The sequence below is a fragment of the Macaca nemestrina genome, chromosome X, assembly GCF_043159975.1.
Source record: "Macaca nemestrina isolate mMacNem1 chromosome X, mMacNem.hap1, whole genome shotgun sequence".
NCBI lineage: Eukaryota > Metazoa > Chordata > Mammalia > Primates > Cercopithecidae > Macaca > Macaca nemestrina.
This window is the reverse complement of record NC_092145.1, coordinates 144,659,003-144,683,580: the sequence shown is the minus strand read 5'-3', so window position 1 is coordinate 144,683,580 and position 24,578 is coordinate 144,659,003. Positions and strand designations below refer to the sequence as shown.

The window sequence follows — 24,578 nt, the reverse complement described above, 5'->3', positions numbered from 1 at the left end:
TCAGTAGCATAGTTCAGCTGAGGATATCAGAAGAGAGAATAGACTGGGCTATAATTTTGTGTTTTCCCCACTACAAAGTGCAAGTTGGAGCTTAGCGGTCATTCACTTGGGCTGTTGTATGAAATTTTCTGGCATCAAAATGGAGGAGATTAAGGTAAAGTGATCCTTGAGGTCCCTTAAAACTGTAAAATTGGATGCTGCTTTGTTTCTTTCTCCAATTTTTAAAATAATAAAGTATAATTTATCTTTAATAAAGTGTATAGATATTAAATGTAATGTTTGATGAGGTCTGACAAAGGTATACACCCGTGTAACCCCTCCTCAATCAATATACAGAACATTTTCATCACCCCATAACGTTCCTTGTGGTCATCTACCATCAATGTCCCCTCCCCATAGGTAATCACTGTTATGATTCCTATTAACACAGATTCTCGAACTTTATGTAAATGGAACTATAATAGTACAGTCATGCATTGACTAACAATGGGGCTGCATTCTGAGAAATGCATCATTAGGCAATTTTGTCATTGTGTGAACATCATAGAGTGTATTTACACAAACCTACATGGTGTATCCTCCTACACACCTAGACTAGATGGTATAGCTTATTGCTCCTAGGCTACAAACCTGTACAGCATGTTACTGTACTACTATAGGCAATTGCAACACAGTGGTAAGTATGTGTGCCTCTAAGCATATCTGAACATTGAAAAGGTGCAGTAATAATATGGTATTATGATTTTATGGGACCACTGTCATATATGCTGTCTGTCATTGATCAAAATGTCATTATGTGGTGCATGACTATATGTACTTATTTATATCTGGCTTCCTTCACTTAACATAATGTTTGTGAGATTCATTCATGTTGTTAAATGTACCATGGTTCATTCTGTTTTATTGCTGAGTTGTATTCCATTGTATGGGTATACCAAAATTTGTTGATCTCCTGTTGATAGACATTTGAGTTTTGGGCTATTATGAATAAAGCAGAATAAATATTATTGTACAAATCTTTAGGTAGACATACTTTTTTCCCTCTTGGATAAATATCTGGGAGTGGAGTTTCTGGGTCATAGGGTAGATGGATTTAACTTTATAAGGAGCTGCAAAGTTCCTTACCAAAGTTTCCAAAAGTAATCGTATAATTTTACATTTTCACCAGCTATGAATGAGAGTCCAGGTGTCCTACATCCTGGCCACCCTGGTTTTCTTGTCATCACGTGTATCCATTTCCTCTGGGTGTGTTCCTAAGGAAACCAGAGAGATGACCACTGTTACCAGCAAAACTTCCCTTGAAAAGTTACCCTAAGCTAGACCAAATTAAAATAAAGAGCTTCTGCTCAGCAAAAGAAACTCAACAGAGTAAACAGACAACGTACAGAATGGAGAAAATATTCACGAACTACACATCCAACAAAGGCCTAACATCCAGAGTCTATAAGGAACTTAAAACAATTGAGCAAGTGAAATACAAATAACCTCATTTTAAAAATGGGCAAAAGATATAAACAGACACTTTTCAAAAGAAGACATGCAAGCGGTCAACAAACATATGAAAAAATGCTCTGCAGCATGCATCATCAGAGAAACAAAGCAAAACCACCATGAGGTACCACCTCACACCAATCAGAATGACTATTATTAAAAAGTCAAACACCAACAGAATGCCTATACACTGTTGATGGGAAGGTGAATTAGTTCAGCTACTGTGAAAAGCAGTTCAGAAATTTCTCAAAGAACTTACAACAGAACTACCATTCGTCATGGAAACCCTATTACTGGTATATATCTAAAAGAAAACAAATTCTTCTACCCAAAAGACACATGTACTACCATCTTCATCACAGCACTATTCACAATAGCAAAGCCATGGAATCAAATAGGTTCCCATTAATGGTGGATTGGATAAAGAAAATGTGGTTTATATACACCATATAATACTATGCAGCCATAAAAATAATAAGGTCATGTCCTTTGCGGCAACATGGATGCAAGTGGAGGCCATTATCTTAAGTGAATTAATGTATGAACGGAAAACCAAATACCACATATTCTCACTTAAAAGTGGGAGCTAAACAATACGTACACATGGACATAAAGACGGGAACAATAGAAACTGGGAACTAGAGAGGGGAGGTGGGGAGAGGGGCGAAGGTTGAAAAACTAACTGGTGGATATTATGCTCAGAACCTGGGTGACAGGATCATTCATATCCCAAACCTCAGCATCACATAATATACCCAGTAACAAACCTGCACATGTACCCCCTGAATCTAACATAAAAGTTGAAAAAAAGTTACCCTAAGCTGATAGGATGACCAGAAAATAGCATGCATTGATCATACTGGAGGTGACTTTTGAGTAAGGTTTAACTATTAATCATCTTAAGGTAAATTAAAGCTACTGTGTGATTTACAACTAACCATGTGGGGAAAAACATGTGTATGCTAGTTTATCATTTCCTCATAGTGTCTTAGAATGACCTGAAAGCTATAGTTGCTAGTGTTTTTACATGAAGTACTTTGGAAGTTTGTTCTGGCAATGGGCAGATAGGAGGAAAGTAGCAAATTACTTGTCCATCAATTTGAGGTACTTCTGGAAAAAGAATCCCTGGCAAACTGGTAATCTGTGTTAAGGGCTTCTTGGGGCTCAGAAAACAATTCCCCAACAAATGGCACTTTGTCATGTGAACTACAAAAGCAGCCTCACGATCTCTCTGCTCTCTGACACCCCTCTCCCCACGCCCCCATCTCAATCCTCTGTTTCTCTCAAAGCATAAGATGAAGCTGTTCTCAGAAGTTCTGTTATCTACTTGGAAAGCTGACTGCCAAAGAGGAACACAATTACCCCAATCTCCTGCCTGAAATTTCATTAACCAGAGAACTTTAAATTCAAATCACAGAGGAAGAGACTGAAAATTAAACACCACACCTAAAGCCCAGAAAAACTTTGTCTGAAACTATCGTCTGTTCTCAGGTTCAATTTTCCAAAGATAATTATTTACTAACCATTGTCTGAGCAATGGGTCCATTCATTCCCCCTAATAATTATTTACTACCCCTCAAAATAGCCATATTCCTCCCATCTCCCTTTCCCCGTAAAAAAGGGTATATAGGCATCTGGACTTCATTGAGTTATTGAGTAATCATTCCCTTGCAACTGCCTCGTGCTTATACACGTTAATACATTTGTATGTCCTTTTCTCCTGTTAATCTGTATATTGTCAGTTCATTTTCAGTGATCCTTTAGAGTTCAGAGGAGAAGCTTTCCCTAGGCCTTCACAGCTTTAGGCATAAAAAAGCAAGGTTGGACAAAATATCATGGATATATCATATATGGAAGAAAATGTTGTACAAGGTGACTCTCTTATATTGTGAATGAAGAGGTATTTTGCATGGTAGATTAATAATTTACCATTATTTATTAAATGATTACTACATGCTAGGCACTGGAGTCAATATTTTCATATATTGATTCATTTAATCCTTGCAACAACCCCACAAAATATGTAATGTTAATTTCCCAGTATTATGAAAGAGGAAAATGAAGTTAACCCATGGACGGAACTATTACACAGTACAGCTAGGATTTGAACCCAACAGTCCATGATCAAGCTACACTTTGTTAAGAAAGTTAAGCTGAATAGTCATGTGAAAAAAAGTTGTTTTGTGTGTGTGTGTGTGTATGTGTGTGTGTGTGTGTGTATGTGTGTGTGTGTGTGTGTGTGTGTGTGTATGGGTGTTATAGGGTGACCAGCAAGTCTTCAAGCACAAAAAACAATTTCATTAGGATAAAATTCTATGGGAGAAGTGGAATGAAATATGAGATTGATGATGAGAAGAAACATAAAGTTTCTTTCTATATATTTAAGAAAATGAATCATAAATATCTAAATGGTATTTAGATTCTATTGGACACTTTTAAATGAATGATGTGTCTGTTTTATTTGCAAACATACATATTCATACTGCATTGGTAATTCTATTGTTTATAATTATTTAAGTTTATGATGAAAATCTTGAGATGTCGACTTAAAAATGGGTAAAGAGGTTACATGGGTTTTCAAACTTCTGTTAAGTGAGACAGCAGTTAAATTCTGAAGACTATGACTTTTGAAGGGCAGGGATCCCGGCTTAGTTACATTTTAATCCTTGCACTTGACACAGTGCCCAGAATCTACAAAGTTCTCAGTTCACCTTTGGAGAATGAAGATGCAAGGAAAACAATGTATTGTGAAAGGCTATGCACAAAAGTCCCAGAGCCACAGAAAAGACTTCATGCATCATCAGTGTCAATGAGCAGAAGCTTCTAATCTTCCAGCCTTATTTCCTCTGCTCAGAAAATAGAATTCTAAAATAGTTATCTCATACCAACGAACAAATACTTTTAATAATGATGACTATTGTGATCATGGTATTTTACAGTTCAGAAACTCTTTTGTGGACATCAGCTCATTATAATTCTGGGTGGGGAGTGCAGCAGTTCCTTTCTTTCAGTCCCCATTGTCTATAAACTTTCATCAGGTTGATTTTTTCTGCCTCAGACAAGCAGTTAAGTCTTGGGATGCTACATGGCTTGTGCAAGGACTGACAATTTACTCAAGAAGGTAAAAGTAAGGGAGGGGAGGGAGGGGAGGCAAGAAGGGGGCTTCTCAACTTGAGTATTCTTTTTTTTTTTTTTTTTTTTTGAGACAGAGTCTCGCTTTGTCGCCCAGGCTGGAGTGCAGTGGCCGGATCTCAGCTCACTGCAAGCTCCGCCTCCCGGGTTTACGCCATTCTCCTGCCTCAGCCTCCCGAGTAGCTGGGACTACAGGCGCCCACCACCTCACCCGGCTAGTTTTTTGTATTTTTTAGTAGAGACGGGGTTTCACCATATTAGCCAGGATGGTCTCGATCTCCTGACCTCGTGATCCGCCCGTCTCGGCCTCCCAAAGTGCTGGGATTACAGGCTTGAGCCACCGCGCCCGGCCTTGAGTATTCTTTAGTTCCAAGACTATTATGAGATGCCTGCAACATGGGGTCATCAATTTCTGTCTACACAGGAGATAAGTGGAAGTTCCCTGTGGTTCGTCCATCCATCCATTTAAAAAACATAAACACCCACTTTGAGCAAGATCTTGGGGTAGGAGGAAAAGAGGCAAATAATGCTCACAAGTATACTTTCTCCTGCCTCAGCCTCCCTAGTAGCTGGGATTACAGGTGTGTGCCACCACACTTGGCTAATTATTTTGTATTTTTAGTAGAGACAGGGTTTTGCCATGTTGGTTAGGCTGGTCTCAAACTCCCGACCTCAAGTGATCTGCCTGCCTCAGCCTCCCAAAGTGCTGGGATTACAGGCATGAGCCACCACACCCAGCCTAAAGCAAATACTTTCTTGGGAAAATACTTATTTCAAAATGCTGTCAGGCAGAATTATTGTTCCCCATATAACTTAATATTTTCTGTAGGAGAGATGAACGCCAACCTTCCCCTCTATCCACTGAAAGTTTTCTGGAATGAACTGACAGTAGGCAGGCTAATAGGAGAAAAAGGCATATAAAATTTAATAATGTGTGTAAGCATGGATGTCCCACAAATATGAAACTCAAAGAAGGGCCAGATTGTTGAGGCTTAAATACTCTCTCCATAACAGAGAGGGGAAATGCAGGATGTATGTAATTTTGAGCGATGGTAAATGATTTTTAGGGGAAATGCATGAAACCAAAGAACAGACAATTGGCCTGGGACAAAGTTCTACTGAGCTTTGGGGGAAGTGGAGATAAATTGCAGGAAGATGAGGGACAGAACTTCACTGTGAACAAAAGTCATCTTATTATGTAGATAAAGTCTCCCAGGTAATCTCTTAGAGCTGCCTTTGGAAGAATAGATGAAGTCTGTCGGGGTATGGTGATGACTTTTAGTCTTTTCTCCGGTGGTTAATCTTTCCTTCTTTCTTTGTTATTTGATAAAATCCCTGGGGTGGTGGTGGGGGGGTGCGGGAAGGCTGGGGTGCTGTCCTTAAGATAATTACACTTCTAGGCCGGGCGCGGTGGCTCAAGCCTGTAATCCCAGCACTTTGGGAGGCCGAGGCGGGTGGATCACGAGGTCAGGAGATCGAGACTATCCTGGCTAACATGGTGAAACCCCGTCTCTACTAAAAATACAAAAAACTAGCCGGGCGTGGTGGCGGGCGCCTGTAGTCTCAGCTACTTGGGAGGCTGAGGCGGGAGAATGGCGTGAACACAGGAGGCGGAGCTTGCAGTGAGCCGAGATCATGCCACTGCACTCCAGCCTGGGAGACACAGCGAGACTCCATCTCAAAAAAAAAAAAAAAAAAAAAAAAAAAAAAAAAAAAAAGATAATTACACTTCTTTTGGAAAAAAGTTGCCTTAGTTAGGTAAAGAAATTCCAGAAAGAGTCCCTTTATGCCCTTGGAGGGGGAAAGAAACAAGGTAACCTAGATATCCTTAATTCTGAGGCAGCTTCTAAGGCCTTCCAATTTCAATTCAAAATGCTCAGCATTCCAAAGCACCATACTTCTGAGTATTGTTCTGCATTCCAACACTATGACCAGAATATTCCTTCTATATAAACGGTATTAAATCTGAAATGTTACTCCCTAACTTCATGACAGATAATGAGTCATATGGATTGCTGTTTTTACCTGTTGCCCAAGTGGAAAACAGAAAGAAGAGAGGATCTTAAAATTATTTCTGTAAAACTTGGAATCTACCTTTAAAGTGATATACCTGAGTGTGATTTATTTTGTAAGCAGGAAGGAACAATGCTGGGCCAAAGTGTGAAATCGGTATTCTTACACACCCATTATTAGTACTTCCTTCTCCCTTATTCCCTACAACTTGGTATCACCATATTAAACTTTGCTATCAGGAAAGAGACTTTCCTATTCTCAAACAAGAATAATGGATTGATTCAAGCAATAGATACTTAGCGGCTCTCTGCCAATCTCCTAGGGGTTGGAGATGCATTGGTGATCTCTGCTCACTGCCTTTGAGATGACCATGGTCTAATGGGAACTCATTCACATCCAGGTAGACGTCGTCAATAATATTAAATGCAGTGGTAGCTGTCAAATGATGGGGTTCAGGACATGCTACCCCAAAATATGACTGTAGGAGACCAGAATGTGCCACCCCAAATACGTGTCTTTGAAAACAGCGGACACAGGAGATGCTTTGACAGCAGAGTAGAAGTTACACTTTCGAAAGAGAAATTTACATCTATAAAGGAGATCAGCATTTGTAAGGGTGTTTCCCTTTGCACCAGGAAGAGAAGGATGAGTAAATCACTAGGAACTCTTGTCATGGAGAAAGCATCAACTTAAAATTTGCGTAACAAACCTTACCCTTCTTTAAAATGCTTTTCATAACAGGGCTTTCTCCACACTTCTTTTTCTTTGTTTCAGCACAGGATCATGTTTAAGCCTGAAGTCTAAGACAACCCCTTGAGATATACTCTAGAGATTTACTCATTTCTCTGGGTTTTCTCCCATGTACACAGAAGGTATACATGTTATTAAACGTCTTTGTTTTTCTCTTGTCAATCTGTCCTTTGTTACAAGGAGTTCCAACTAAGAACTCATGAAGGGTGCAGGAGAAAATTGTTTTTCTTTACTTACACAAACTTCACTGCACATAAGCATCACCTGCAGGGGTTGTTTATAATTCAGTAGCTGTGGGGTGGGGCCCAGAGAAGCTCTTTGGTGATGCTGTTACTGCTGGTATGAAAACTACATTTTGAGAGCCATTGGTTTAATCTCAAGGATATTTATACTCCATTAGGATTCAGGAACTCCCAGGCTCAGCGGTAACATGGTTTCTTTGGCCTGATCTTTCCCCAGTCTCTAGTCTCTGATCCTTTTCCTCCTCTATTCACTTCCCATTTCACTATGTACCCAACACTCTCATGCTCCCTTGACCCTCCTCTATCCAACATTGCTCTCAGGAAAGGATTTTATATAAAATATTAGTATGATGTTATAGCAATGTTTTATACCCTTTACAAGGTAATTGTCATTAAAGCATATCCCTGCTTGTGGAATGGGACATATGTCCATGTTACCTTTTTAGGGCCAATTTGTGCAAATCACCTCTATATAGGCATCCCTATTGCACAAGATCTGTTGGTGCAGGTGCAACACACATCAAGGAGTTTCTGCCATATGTTGTACACAAACACACAAACACCAAATGACACAAACAAACAAGCCACTGTCTGTATAATGAGGGATGATTGTTAAAGCAACTTCCAGCCCTGCTCTTCTATAATGATTTAAGCAAATTCAGGGTCAAGGCAAACTTTTCTGAAGTGTTGCAATTGTCCTCTCTCCTACTTAGGTGCTAATGACACTTAAAAGACCCCACTGCCACCACAACCACCATCCTTTTCTTTATACTCATCAGTTGGCGAGAGAGCAAAACAAGTATCCACATTCCCACTATTGAGATTATGAAAATTAATCTAAACATGAAGTTGTATACAGAATGAAAAATTTTACATGATACTTTTGACTTAAGAATTGTTATTACAGTTAAACTCTGTTGCATTTAAAGCAATCACTAAGTATTAACGTAAGAAAGAAATACTTCCTTTTTATAATTTTGATGGTTGCCTTCTCTTCACCCTGCAAATCACAGGGTTTAATTTTTGGTAGATAAAGGGAGACAACCTATGATTACTTCTGGTGTGTGAAACTGACAGAAATTCAACATTAACAGTCAACCTACCAATGAGTTTGGAGCAGGTCATGTGTCTATTCATCTGGGTTAATGTTAGGTGCAATTAATGACTGGATTGTCTAATTATTTCTTAATCTAGTTAACTTTTCAGTTGAGTGGTTGGACCTGAATTTTAATTAGAGCAGTGAGTGGAGAATAACAAATGTGTAAGTGCTGTAGCCAGTGAATTTGAGAAACAGGAAGAAAAAAGCAAATGCTTTTGTCTCTAGAAAGGAGTGGCACAGCTGGAAACTCCTGCTCTCTTCTAATGCTCTATCCCTGCCCTAAGGAGGAGCAGGGTGGAGCTTTGGTGATGTGGGGACAGGAAAGAAGGACGAAGGCAATTTCTCCCAGGCCTAGAGATTATGTTTCAAGCAAGATATTCTTATATTCCTCTACGGTTTTTCTTCATACTTTAAAAAGTAGCCCCCCCAATCCCCTACCCACCCACCTCCACTTACCATCTGACCATTATAGAGGGCTGGTACATGATGGTGATGCAGAGTTGGCAGTCAGATAAAGGCAATGCTGGGTGCAGATTCTTGACATATTACTGGTAGCCTTATCATGCGCTGAAACGGCAAAGAAAAGGAGGATGAACTATTTAATCAGAATGAGTTCAAGTACCTTAGAACAATAATGGTAATGACGTCAGCTACTGATTATAAGGCTTCACAATGCATTCCTTTTTTGATTAGTACATTTTACTCCTTTGGTTCATCAGCGTAATTCACTGAAAGATTGTGGGAGGTAGTGAAGCTTAATACATAGTGAGTTCACCAATTAGGAATGCATTCAGCTGCTAGTAACAAAACTCAACTTAACTCTTAAATGCTAGGCAAAATATGAAGCTTTTTTCAAGTATGATTTCTTATCTTCACAGCAACCTTGCAAGATAGTTTTTTTTTTTTATAAGTCCATTTTTTTTAGGTAATGAAGCTGAAGCCCAGAGTCGTTAAGTAACTTGCTCAAGGACACAACCTTAAAATAATAGCCTTTCCTGATATTTTCCAAATCAGTAAACATTATAGCATTACTTGAGAACATGAAATGTGTAAATCAATTCATAAAACTCAGGATCAATTTCCATGTGGCCTGATGAAAAACACAGAGGGGCATGTTCCTAAGTGGAAAAGAGGTCCAGGGACAGGATTATCTTTTAGTCAGAGAGTATCCATGTGTTGTACATTTTGTACTTGTTACAAATAGATAGATACTTAGAGGTAAGCATTACTTAGAGGGAGAGGGGTTGGGTACAAGGGACGAGTGTGTTCCCTGTGGTACATACTGTAGGTTGTCTCAACATTCCCTTCCAACAGCCTTCAGCCCTCCTTTTGCTATAAAGGCTATAATGCTGACAACCTTATTTTCTAATGAGATACAAATGGACATCTATTGAGGGTGGTTCTGGGAAAGGTTTTCTTTCTGAACACAAGGGGAGACTGCGTCAGCTGTCATGGTCCTCTGCTCTTTTTTTGTCTTGAATGTAGACTTGACATATGAAGCTGCACTAGCCTTCTTACAACCATGAAGACAAAAGCCAGTACACTAAAAATCACGGATCAGAAGAAGAGAAATAACTGAGTCTTTTGATAATATTACCAGCCCAAGATTGTCTGCCTTCGAATTGCTCATCATGTGAGAAAAATAAATTCCTATTTGTTCCAGCAACTGTAAGTTGAGTTTCATGTTATTTACTGTTGAATACATTCCCAATTGACATCATCTCCATGGTATAAACCTCACCCCATACCCCATAATGTTTTGCTATAATAGCCTGATAAGCCCAAGGAAAAAATAGTGTACGTGTCAGAAAAGTGTTAGAGAGTGAAGCCTTGTAGTGCACGAAATCAACTTTGTAAATAGTGAAACATAAGTCATGCTTGCAAATTGTGAAACATAAGTTTATATTTTTCTACAGCAGTATAAGAATAATAAATGTATAGGAAAAGATGAAAAGAAAAGTGAAAAACAACCTGTAGATCAGACTATTGTTCAGCATGTATTCATTCCTTCCTACTCCACCTCCCAAAAACTTCTTGGGAGGAGTATACCTACCTTCCCCATTGATGTTAGGCTTTGCCATATGACTTGCTTTGGCCAATGGGATGTGAGCAGAAGTGAGAGGGTACCAGTTCTGAGTCTAGGTCTTAAGAGATATAATGTGTTTCTGACCTATGGCATTTTTGCTAGCACCATGACAAGAGCACACCTAAGGTAAGCTGCTGGTCTAAGGAGGATGAGAGATGTGTGGAGCAAAGTTGAACTAAATCCACACATTGGAGCTAAGCCCAGGCGAGATCAGCCAAACTCTAGCTAATCCCAGGATACCACATGAGGGAGAAACATATGTTATTGTACAGCAGTAGGTTTTGAAGTGGCATGTTATGTAGCATTAGTATGTCAAATAGCTAACTGATGCAGAACCCTGACAACATAATCTCATGGAGAGAGATACCATAATAGCAGAAGATAGTCCTGCTCAACTACACTATTCACACTGAAACCCTGACCCAAATTAACAAAATTATACTGTCCTGACTGGTTTTTAATCCCTATAGGCTTTGAAGAGGGTTCTTGATATAGGAAAGAGTCAATACAGTTTTTTACTTTGGAGAGAACTGGGAAAAGGTGTAAATGGGCATAGGAGGAGGATTGGTGTCCTGACTTTACCAATAAAAACAGAGAAAATACTAAGGGGTTCTCAGCCACCATCTCAGAAGAGATTTGGGAAAAGAAACACAGAGTCATGACTATAAGCGCTTAGCATGACCCTGAAACTTCATAACTTTCTCATATTTGCTATTTTCTGCCTGTTTCTCCATATGAGTAGTAGCAAAATCTTTGAAATCAGCAGAAAAGTGTTTGTCCTTATTTTGAGGGGAAAAATGAAAGAGAGGTGCAAGAAAGACCACTCCTACTCCACAGCTAGTCTTGTGGAGAATTACCAAGAGATTGAATTAAGAGTAGAGGAAGGAAAAGTTCACTGAGGCACTGAGAATTGAAGTATGAGGTATTAGGCAAAAGGAAGAAATAAAGGATATACAAGTTGGAAAGGAAGAAGTCAAATTGTCCTGGTTGCAGATGACATGATCTTATAGATAGAAAAACCTAAAGATTCCACTAAAAACCTCTTACAACTGATAAACAAATTCAGTAAAGTTGAAGGACACAAAATCAGCAAAAATCAGTAGTGTTTCTATATACTGACAAACTAGTTGAAAAAGATATCAAGAAAGCAATCTGTGTTTCAAAAAAATTTGGGGTACATAGTAGGTGTATATATTCATGGGATATATGAAATACTTTATACATAATAATCACATCATAGAAAATGGGGTATCCATCCCCTCAAATATTTATCCTTTGTGTTACAAACAATCCAGTTATACTTTTAGTTATTTTAAACTGTACAATTAAATTATTATTGATGCTAGTCCCTCTGTTGTGCTGTCAAATCTGGGTCTTATTCATTCTTTCTAACTATTTTTTTTGTACCCATTAACCAGCCCTGCCTCCTTCCCCTTCCTCACTACCATTCTCAGCCTCTGGTAACCATCCTTCTATTCTCTATCTTCATGAGGTCAATTGTTTTGATTTTTAGATCCCACAAATAAGTGATAACATGTAATGTTTGTCTTTCTGTGCCTAGCTTATTTCACTTAACATAATAATCTCCAGTTCCATCCATGTTGTTGCAAATGACAGGATCTCATTCTTTTCTATGGCTTAATAGTACTCCATTTTGTATAAGCACCAAAATTTCTTTATCCATTCATCTGTTGATGGACACTTAGGTTGCTTCCAAATCTTGCCTATTGTGAACAGTGCTGCAACAAACATGGGAGTGCAGATATCTCTTCTATATACTGGGCTTCCTTTCTTTTGGGTATATATCCAGCAGTGGGATTGCTGGGTCATATGGTAGCTCTATTTTTAGTTTCTTGAGGAACCTCCAAACTGTTCTTCATGGTGATTTTACTAATTTACATTCCCACCAACAGTGTGCAAGTGTTCCCTTTTATCCATATCCTTGTCAGCATTTGTTATCGACAGTCTTTTGGATATAAGCCATTTTAACTGGGGTGAGATATTATAGGTTTGATTTGCATTTCTTTGATGATCAGTGATGTTGAGCACCTTTCCATATACTCGTTTGCCATTTGTATGTCTTCTTTTGAGAAATGTCTATTCAAATGTTTTGCTCCTTTTTTGATGGGATCATTAGATTTTTTTTCCTTTAGAGTCGTTTGAGCTCCTTATATATTCTGGTTATTAATCCCTTGTCAGATGGGTAGTTTGCAAATATTTTCTCCCATTTTGTGTGTTGTCTCTTGGCTTCGTTGATTGTTTCCTTTGCTGTGAAGAAGCTTTCTAATTTGATGCTATCCCATTTGTCCATTTTTGCTTTGGCTTCTTGTGCTTGTGGGTTATTGCACAAGAAATTTTTGCCCAGACAAATGTCCTGGAGAGTTTCCCCAATTCTTTTGTAGTAGTTGCATAATTTGAGGTCTGTGATTTAATTTTTTAATCCATATTGATTTGATTTTTGTATATGGTGAGAGATAGGGATCAAGTTTCATTCTTCTGCATATGGACATCCAGTTTTCCCAGCACAATTCATTGAAGAGACTGTTTCTTTCCCCAGTGTGTGTTCTTGGCACCTTTGTCAAAAATGAGTTCATTGTAGGTGTGTGAATTTGCTTCCAGGTTCTCTATTCTGTTTCATTAGTCTATGCGTCTGTTTTTATGCCAGTACCATGCTGTTTTGGTTACTGTAGCTCTGTAGTATAGTTTGAAGTCAGATAATGTGATTCCTCCAGGTTTGTTATTTTCGCTTACGATAGCTTTGGCTATTCTTTTTTTCTTTTCTTTTTCTTTCTTTCTTTTTTTTTTTTTTTTTTTGAGACAGAGTCTCACTCTCTCACCAGGCTGGAGAGCAATGGTGCGATCTTGGCTCACTGCAACCTCTGCTTCCCGGGTTCAAGTGATTCTCTTCTCAGCCTCCCAAGTAGTAGGGATTACAGACACGTGCCACCATGCCCAGCTAATTTTTTGTATTTTTAGTGGAGACAGGGTTTCACTGTGTTAGCCAGGATGGTCTCGATTTCCTGACCTCGTGATCCTCCCACTTCAGCCTCCCAAAGTGCTAGGATTACAGGCATGAGCCACTGTGCCCAGCCAGCTTTGGCTATTCTAAAATTATGTGATTCCACTTACATTTTAGGATTGTTTTTTCTATTTCTGTGAATAATGACATTGGCATTTTGACAGGGTATGCATTGAATCTGGTAGATTGCTTTGAATAGTATGGACATTTTAACAATGTTGATTCTTCCAAACCATGAACATGAAATATCTTTCCATTTTTTGGTTTCTTCTTCAATTTCTTCCATCAGTGTTTTATAGTTTTCATTATAGAGATATTTCACTTCTTTGGCTAATTCCTAGGTATTTGTGTGTGTGTGTGTGTGTGTGTGTGTGTGTATGGCTATTGTCCTTCCCACTCTTTCCTCCCCTTTCCATAGGCAGAGGATCCTGTCTCCATGGCTACCACCACCAGCCCACAGAGAGTTCTGTCAGGCCACTACTGATGTTTACTTAAGGGCTCCTCAGTCAGCTTGTGAATATGGCCCTGGGACTCACCCTTCAAGGAAGTGGGCTCCTCTCTGGCCCAGGGCATGTCTAAAAATGCTGTCTAAGAGCCTAGGCCTAGACTCAGGGACCCCAAGTGCCTTCTTGGTGCTCTACTCCACTGTACTTCAGGTGGTACCTGAAGTCAACACATTTGAGAGTCTCTCACCCAAGGCCCATGGCATACTATTTGGGTAGTACTGTTGGTTATTCACGCTCTTCAGTCAGCAGGTCATGAATACTGCGAGGACTGAGTACTTCCTTTCAAGGTAGCATGTTTCCTTTTGGCCCAGGGTATGTGTAGAAATGTTTTCCATGAGCCAGGACCTGGGATGGGGGCATCATGAATCTGCCTGGTGCTCTATCCTGTTGTGACTAAGCTGGTATCCAAGATGTAGGACAAAGTTCCCTTTAATCATCTCTCTCCTCTCCTCAAGAAGAAGAAAGAAGTCACTTTCATTGCTGCAAGCTGTGTTGCCTGGAGTTGGGGGAGGGGTGTGCAAGCACTGCTGCAGTGAAAGCAATCTGTCTTGTGTCTGGGAACCCTACAGTCTTACTTGTTCCCCAATATCTTTGAATAGAACCGCTGAATTGCAGAACAGCAAACTTAAGCTCACATGGAGTCCAGCATTTTTTGTTTGTTTTGGGCAACTGAATAAGATTTTTAGGAATTCAGATGACAGGATAACTACTTTTGTCTATGTTCTATTTCTTTGCTTTTTCTGTATGATTATGCCACCATTCATTTTTTATGACATGGTATGTCATCCATCACTTTTAAAACAGTTTTTCAAGGTAACATTGACATGCAATAAACTGTACATATTTAAAGCGTACAAGTTGATAGGTTTTGACATGTATACATCTATGAAGTCATCACTATAATTAAGATAACGAACATATCCATCACCGTCAAAAAGCGTTTTTATGCACTTATAATGACTCCCTCCTGCCCCTCTCTACCCCCATTCCTAGACAACCATTGACTTGCTTTCTGATATTACAGATTGGTTTCCATTTTCTAGAATTTGTGCCCATCAAATCATAAAGTATGTACTCTTTTTGTCTGGCCTCTTTCACTCAGCATAATTATTTTGATATTCACAGATCTTATGTGTAGCAACAGTTCATTCCTGTTTATCACTGAGTAGTATTTCATCATATGAATATACCATGATTTGTTTATCCATTAATTGCTCATCATTCTTTAATGGTTTGAGAAAATTATTTTGTGGGCAAGGAAATTTTAGCAGTAAGGAAATTCTATCCCTCAAATTTATTCCTATGTGAGAGGGCCAGTTTATGCACCATTTTAAGAAACATCAATGGACAAATAATCTGGCAATTGCATGGTTATATAAACTGCATGTATAGATGTCACACAAACTGTGATTATTTCACATTTTTAAACAAGGACTAATGTTGTAATGACCTACAAAGATATTCTAAATGGAACCCAATTTATTAATAAATGAAATCCAACATTTACAAAGATAAAACAAGCATTTATCCAGTAAATTAAGTGTTTATTTGCTTAATCCCATTATTTTAGGAATTAGGGATATTAGCCAATCAAAGGAAACTTTCTGTTTCTTCCTAACAAAAACTCTAGCTTTATCTCTTGACCTACTTCTGTCTTCCTTCTGTTAGTTATGCTATGATCCATAGTACTCTACCCTTAAGATTTTAATAACAAAAGTAACAAAGGGTGTCTCTCTGATTAAACAAATATTGGATAGACAAACGTTTTCTTTGCTCAAAACTGATATTTGTTCTAAGTTCTATTAGTTATCTATTGCTATATAACAAATTACCCCCAAACTTAGAGGCTTAAAAAATAGTAAACTATAACAAACAATATGCAATTTTAGTACATCAGGAATTCAAGGGTGGCTTGATGGGTGTTTCTGGCTTTGGGCCCCTGATGAAGTAGTAGTTAAGAAGTCATCCAGGGGCCGGGCGCGGTGGCTCAAGCCTGTAATCCCAGCACTTTGGGAGGCTGAGACGGGCGGATCACGAGGTCAGGAGATCGAGACCATCCTGGCTAACACAGTGAAACCCCGTCTCTACTAAAAATACAAAAACTTAGCCGGGCGAGGTGGCAGGCGCCTGTAGTCCCAGCTACTCGGGAGGCTGAGGCAGGAGAATGGCATAAACCTGGGAGGCGGAGCTTGCAGTGAGCTGAGGTCCGGCCACTGCACTCCAGCCTGGGTGACAGAGCAAGACTCCGTCTCAAAAAAAAAAAAAAAAAAAAAAAAAAAGAAGTCATCCAGGGCTGTAGTCATCTCATAGCTTGACAGGAGCTGGAAGATCCACATCCAACATGGATCTCATGAGGCTCTTGCCATGTGAACCTATCCACAGGGCTTGTGAGTGTCCTTATGATATGGCAGCTAGTTTCCCCTTAGAGTAAGTAATCTAAAATATCAGTGGTCTTATTGAAACCCTTTTGCAGAATTGTACATAATGAGAGAAATCTAACATGACTGACTTCATCTTGCTTCTAACCTCACAAGCTAAATTGTTGTTTTGCTTATTCTAGCACAGACAAGATAATTATGAGAAGAATTTAGTGTATAGTTAAACATTGAGGCAAGGGAAATTGACTCCCTCTTTGTCCAGAGCTTGAAGCCACACTGATACAGTTGGGATTTGTGTCCTTGCTCAAATCCATGTTGAATTGTGATCCCCAATGTTGGAAGTGGGACCTTGTGGGAGGTGACTGGATCATGGGGTGTATCCCTCATAAATGGTGTAGTACCATCGTATTGGTGGTGTTCTCATGATAATGAGTGAGTTCTTACAAGATCTGTTTTTTTTTTTTTTTTTTTTTTTCCTGTGAAGTACAATGGCGCCATCTTGGCTCACTGCAACCTCCACCTCCCAGGTTCAAGCAATTCTCCTGCCTCAACCTCCCAAGTAGCTGTGATTACAGGCACCTGCTACCATGCCCAGCTAATTTTTGTATTTTTAGTAGAGATGGGATTTCAACATGTTGGCCAGGCTGGTCTCAAACTCCTGACTTCAGGTGATCCACCCGTCTCGGCCTCCCAAAGTGCTGGGATTACAGGCGTGAGCCACTGCACCTGGCCAAGATCTGGTTTTTTAAAAGTGTGAGGCAACTCCTCTCTCTTTCTCTTTTGCTTCTGCCTTCCCCATGTGACATACAAGCTCCAGCTTGGCCTTGTGCCATGATTGTAAGCTTCCAGGGGCCTCCTCAGAAGCAGATGCTGCTATGCTTCTTGTACAGCCTGCAGAACCATGAGCCAATTAAACCTCTTTTTAACATAAATTACCCAGTCTCAGGTATTTCTTTATAGCAATGCAAGAATGGCCTAACACACGCATTCATAAGGCAAGGTTAAAATTATAGTAGAGGCTTCAACTTTGCTAAAGAATAGACATAGTTAAAAAATGACCTGCCGTCATTTAGCATGTTTCCCAGAGTTATGTAACCAGGGGTTGCAAGATTTGTGATTTACTCAGCTACCCCTACAGATAACATCACTCTTGTGAAACCGAAAGAACTGGTCTTTGAGATATTTTTCAGACTTAGCATTTCAACACACCAAGAGACACTACTTGGTCCTGGACTTCCACTCCTGGGAACTGACTGAGCTGCATGAAGACAATTTTAGATGCCCTTGTGATTTCATCTCCAGCCAATCAGTTTTTCCAGCTCCCCACCCCGCTGCCCACCAAAATACACTTAAAAACCCTGCCTTTGAATTCTCAGGGAGACAAGTTTGAGAAATTTCTCCCCGTTCTCCCCAGTTGGCCAGTTCTGTGATTATTAAACTCTTTGTTTGCTACAACACCTGCTGTTCACATTGTTTTTGGTGGTGGGGATCAGCAGTCAAGATGAACCCATCAGGTTGTGGCATTTTGACCTAGCTTGAAGAAAATCACACTGTGTCAGTTCCACAGTGTTCTATTGGTTACATAGGCCAGCCCTATTCAGTTGGTGGGTAGGCTTATATAAAGGCATGAATACCAGGGAGCAGGATCATTGAGTGCTCTCTTGGAGGCTGGCTACCAAATTTTCTAATACACATTTTCAACACAGTCTCTCTTGGACTGCTCTGAGAATCTTTTAAAAAATGAATTTACAATTTAAACTAGTGGTTCTCCACTGCCCAGACCCCGCCCCAGAAACATTTGCCAGTATCTGGGGACATTTATGTCTGTCCCAAACGAGGGGAAGAGGTACTACTGGCACATTTGTGCATCTAGTGGGTAGAAGTTAGGAATGACGCTAAACATCCTAAAATACACAAGACATTGCCCCCAACAACAAAGAATTATGCAGCCAAAATATCAACAGTGACAAGGCTAAGAAACCCTGCATTAAACTGTTACAATCTGCTAGAAGGATAAACAGTTTTTCCTTACAAATCCTTCAATATATCATATAGATTCTGCTTTTCATTTTTAGTCAAGTGTAATCAGATTAAGCAAAATTGAGTTATTACAGTGCAGGATCAAATTGCAGGTGCATGACCAAAAGGGAGTGGACAGGAGAAATGAGTTGGGCCAAGAAATACACACACACACACACACACACACACACACACACACCCCCCCACACCCCTTTCCCCAGAACAGCTGTATGTGCGTTTGGGGGAGGGCTTCCCTTTTATGTGATAGACTTGCTGAATTTGCAAAGCAGCATCACATTATGCTATTTTATTAACAACTCCTTAATAAAGTATCTAGAAACAGCATTACCTGGGTGACACTGTGAATTCTGCAAAAGTCAATCTGGGATTTTAAAGACAAGCAGAAGAATGAGAATGTGAATTTGATTGAGTTTTGTTGACAATGTATAGTTTATAGAGCTTTCCTCTAACCCTTGAAAAGTCTTCTTTGCATCTGTAGTTTATCTGAACACTCAGAAGGGGTTAAGTTAATAAATCCATAACACAGTAGCTGGTTCTGCCAGTGACTGATCTCCTCCTCCCTCAAAAGTGCTTAGAAGCTGAGGAGGAGTGATTATTAAGCAGACTGCCAGATTTGGGGACAGCCTCAGGACTCCTTGTGCTTGCTAACAATTAGGGAGATAAAAAAGATAAGCCTGAACTCTAATTGTCCTTGAACAAACCATGCAGAACTGAATTGGCTTCTGGGCAATGTTCAGAGCCACTGGAACAATGGACAAAAGCTGGATTGGACCATACCTCCTGAGTGTCTCTAAGCTAGGACATGAGTAATGATTCTTTAAAAAAAAGAAAAAATGTAAATGTATCTTGGCGTTGTAAGTTCGGCCAGTTGAAGAATACATATACCTATATTCTCAATCTTGTTTTAGAAAACAAGATTTAGCCAGGTGTGGTGGCTCACACCTGTAATCCCAGCACTTTGGGAGGCAGAGGCAGGTGGTGGATCACTTGAGGTGAGGAGTTCAAGACCAGCCTGGCCAACATGGCAAAACCCCATCTCTACTAAAAATACAAAAATTAGCCTGGCATGGTGGCACATGCCTGTAATCCCAGCTACTTGGGAGTTTGAGACACGAGAACTGCTTGAACCCGGGAGGCAGAAGTTGCAGTGAGCTGAGATTGAGCCACTGCACTCCAGCCTGGATGACAGAGTGAGACTCTGTCTCAAAACAAAAAACAAAAACAAAAAATCCCCCACAATGGCGTAAACCCGGGAGGCGGAGCTTGCAGTGAGCTGAGATCCGGCCACTGCACTCCAGCCTGGGCGACAGAGTGAGACTCCGTCTCAAAAAAAAAAAAAAAAAAAAAAAAAAAAAAGAAATAACTATAAAATGTTTTCTTCTCTTCCACATGGGAAACCATGTGAAGTGTTGGGAGGAGAGGAATAAAATAATCCCTAGAGATGGAATTATTAGCATACCTAAAAGAGATTAGCATACCTAAAAGTAGGGGAATCCATTATCTCATCCTTCAGTTTGGCATCTGCTTGGGCAGCAAATAAGAGAGAGACACAAAGAGAAATAAGACAGAAAGAGACAGATGAAAGAGAGAAAGAGAGGAAGAGAGAGAGGAGAGAGAGAAATGTTACTTTCTGTGGAAACAGGATCTTTGCAGATGGGATTAAGTTAAGAATCTTGACAGTTTCATTGGACTGAAAACAAGGTGTCAGCAGGGCCAGACTCTGCCTGGAGTCTCTAGAGGGGTTCCATTCCTTGCCTCCTTCAGCTTCTGGGGGCTACCTGCTTCCTTAGCTTGCGGCCTTATCACTCCAATCTCTGCCTCTGTGGCCACACCGCCTTCTCTGCGTGTCTGTCAAACCTTCCTCTACCTCTTTCTTTTTTTTTTTTTTTTTTTTTTTTGAGACGGAGTCTCGCTCTGCCGCCCAGGCTGGAGTGCAGTGGCCGGATCTCAGCTCACTGCAGGCTCCGCCTCCCGGGTTCACGCAATTCTCCTGCCTCAGCCTCCCCAGTAGCTGGGACTACAGGCGCCCGACACCTCGCCCGGCTAGTTTTTTGTATTTTTTAGTAGAGACGGGGTTTCACCGTGTCAGCCAGGATGGTCTCGATCTCCTGACCTCGTGATCCGCCCGCCTCGGCCTCCCAAAGTGCTGGGATTACAGGCTTGAGCCACCGCGCCCGGCCCTACCTCTTTCTTATAAGGATCCATATGACTGCATGTAGCGCCCACCATGATAATTCAGGATAATCTCCCCATCTCAAGATCCTTAGCTTAATCACATCTGAAAAGATCCTATTTCTATATAGGGTAACAGCATTTACAGGTTCCAGGGATTCAAACATTATATATTTGGGGTGGGGGAGACATTTTCCAGCCTAATGTATCTTGCCCTGCCTTCCCCTAGTCTTTCCAGGGTTTAACTCCACACCCGGTTTATCTGCACACGCACATACACACACACACATACACACACACACACACTCTCCTCCCCCAGCCCGTTTGCTTCCTCAGTAAAGTTTGATGACCCCAAATCTTAAAATGTATTAGTCTGAAGAGCTAAACCCCAGCAGGAGAGGGCTATGTTTGCATTCCACTAGTGGTGGTGCTAGTGGTGAAGTAGGTTTTGGTAGATCTTTCTCATGGAGCAAAGACAAGGAAGAAAAACAAAGGAGAATGTTAACTTTCCATATTGAAAGAGGTTGAATACTCTTATTTTCTATGTGAAGAAATTCTTCACATAGAAAATCACATGTAAATCATATGATTAGTCAAGGAGCTGTTATAAAAATGAGTATAGACATATCTTGCCAGAGAGATGGCTAATCATTGTTGGTCCTCAAAGGTAAACCTGGTTGGATACTTTTGGCTTGAATTCTATAAGCCAAAAATATAAATGCTTCCCAAAAGTCTAGAAGATGCTGTCCTTCCTTTCCCTCACACCTGTCTGTCTAGGAGACCTACTTGTTTTCATTCAGTAAAGACATAAGGGGTTCACTCTGAAGCTTTTACTTTGAAAGCTAGAAATTAAATGTATACTGTTTATCTGAGGCTCAACCTCTGCATATTTTATATTGCTCTTCAGCTTTGGTTAAAAGACTTTCTGCTACCTAGTGGGTGTCATTAAATACAGACCTGATGTATCCAGCTAGAGGAACAATACTTCCTGAAATCAGTGTGCTTTAGGTTTATAAGAAAAGATTTTTTAAAAATTCAGCTACATATACATAAAGAGGAATTTGTTTTAGAAAAAAAGATTAAAGCTAGAAGAGTTCTGAAGTTAAATGGTAAACTTGTTCAGTTTACAGATAAAGAAACTGAGGTCCAGAAAGATAACAAGATGTATCAGTTAGCTATTGCTGTGTAACAAACAACCAGACAATTTTAGCAGCTTACAATAAGCATGTATTTAGCTAATGCATCTCTGAACTAGCTGAGTTTTGGCTGATCTAGGTTTTTGTGGCTAGGGCAGTTCTGTGGTTTTCTGCCTATGACTCTCATCTTCCTTGAACCAGTGGGCCAACTAGATGGTGGTGTTGATGGTGATGGTGAAGGCACAAGAGGGCAAGTGGACATGGACAAGGACTTTTAAAGCTTACACTTGGAACTGAAGTAATTTCTGCTCATATGTCATTGGCCAAGGTATATCACATGGCCAAAGCCAAAGTTAAGGGTCAGGGAAATACTCTCTGCCCACAGTGAGGTCCTGCCAAGGGTGTTGACTGGGGGTGGGGTGATGAATTGGAGGCAATCAATTAATCCTTCACCCAAAATTTGCCTGTTTCATAAAGCCATTGACCCAATTAGGACACTGGAATTCAGGGCTCCTAATCCCCAAATCCACAGTTTCCCCATTAACCAGGCATGCACTCAGTGGAACAAACAATAGATATATTAAAATATCTCTTTGGAAAAGGTAATTTATCAAGATGACACAACACTGCACAACTGATTGCATTTATATTATCTGGATTTACTATTTTCTGTCCATGTGATTATTAAGAGCCATTCATAGATTTCTGTAATTATGATCTGTAAAGGCTTATGAAACTTTGATGCATGTTAAACTTGGTACTGTTTTCATTCATTGTCAACCCAAGTTTTCTCCAGCCTGTGAGTACTAAAGTGGTCATATTAAAAAGAAAAGTCCAGATTTCACTGGTTTTGCAAAATCTCTTTCTGGCAGCTTGTAAGAAGCCTTCCCATTGTCTTCTCCTCAAATCCCTCAAGGGTATCTGCTACTTGGTGCTGCTGATCACCACAGTCAGCACCTCTGGGAGAGTGCTGATGTCCCAGGTACTCCAGAACTGTGAACTCTCAAGTCACCAAAGTTACATTATGTTCCCTGCAGCCTTCATTCACTGTCCTCAGCAGAGCTGTATATAGTACAATGCTGCTTGTGACCTGTGTATTCAGGATTTCTCACTAAAACGGATTCCTCAGATTTTCTTTCTTTTCTTTTCTTTTCTTTTTTTTTGAGACGGAGTCTCGCTCCGTTGCTCAGGCTGAAGTGCAGTGGTGCGATCTCAGCTCACTGCAGCCTCTGCCCCTCGGGTTCAAGCAGTTCTTCTACCTCAGCCTCCTGAGTAGCTGGGATTACAGGCACCTGCCACCATGCCTGGCTAATTTTCGTATTTTTAATAGAGACGGTGTTTCACCATGTTGGCCAGGCTGGTCTCGAACTCCTGACCTTAGGTGATCCTCCTGCCTCAGCCTCCCAAAGTGCTGATTATAGGCATGAGCCACTGCACCTGGCCATGGGTTCCTCAGACTTTCTTATTAGCCCATCTCTCCAGAAAGCTCAGCTATCAAGCTAGAGGCCTATATTCAAAAGACTATTTTTGACTCTTCCCCAGGTGCTAGAGCAAACTTCCTCCTCCTCAGCCAAGGATGCTTTGCAAATCACTTTATAGATATTAATTCACTAGAGATATTCACATCAAAGTTTACACCTAAACTAAGACTTTATCAGTATATTTTGTTTGAAGAATGAACTCTTAGATTAACATTAAAAATATTGTTGCCCAAAATGGAATTCAGCAGATGAGATTTTAGTGACTTTCTCTGTAGTTCTTTTGGTTTTTCTCTTTTAGAAATTATTACTTGAGGATTTTTTAATGGTTTCTAAAATGCAATTTATAGAAAACTTCTTAATTTCATGGGGCATAACTAAGTTGAATTAGAACATGGCAAATCCATTTAATTTTGCTGAGAATGTATTTAGAAACTGAATCTTCTGCTAAATGCTTCTGCCAAAGGCCATTTTTTCTCTGTGCTGAAATACATTTTCAATATGGCTCTAAAGATGTGGATGAAATGGCGATCCCAATTTCAGCTTTTCTTTTCAGTTTATATATCTGTACCTTATTTACCCTTGGTTAGAAAAACAAAATGGAAGAACCTCTTTAGCAAATACTTTCCTCATTAGGTAGCACATTGTAATGAGGGATCTGGCTTAACCCCTCTCAAACATTTTAAGCCAAAAGCAAATATGAGCATTTCAAATGACCCTTCTGAAACTCATCTGTCTCAATGTTATAATTTTATGCTGAACTCTTTTGAAACTTACTATCTTGTCTCTATATTTACCAACCAAAGAGACAATAACCCAAAGTATTGCTATTTTATAAACATAAAATTATGTTATATTAAATATGGTTTTTAAAACTATACGTGCCTCCCAGATACTCTGATTCACCCTTGTACAAAAGCATTGCCCCCAGGCATTTTTATAAGTGCTGTTCTTCTAGACTCTACTAATATAGCATCCACTGTCTGTATCTCCCCATATCTATTTGGGCCTTACCATTTTAGTGGGAGGGCTTAAT

General features: G+C 39.9%; 1 long non-coding RNA gene across 1 annotated transcript in view; it reads right to left on the bottom strand.

Annotated features, from left to right (window-relative positions):
- Positions 1-357: 357 nt before the first annotated feature.
- Positions 358-24,578, bottom strand: part of LOC139360653 (uncharacterized) — a 39,340-nt gene continuing 15,119 nt past the window's right edge. Inside the window, exons 3-4 of the long non-coding RNA XR_011618186.1 lie at positions 9,184-9,294; positions 358-1,253 (exon numbers count right to left, since the gene is read on the bottom strand). This is a non-coding gene — a long non-coding RNA (uncharacterized lncRNA). The remainder of the gene's footprint in view (positions 1,254-9,183; positions 9,295-24,578) is intronic.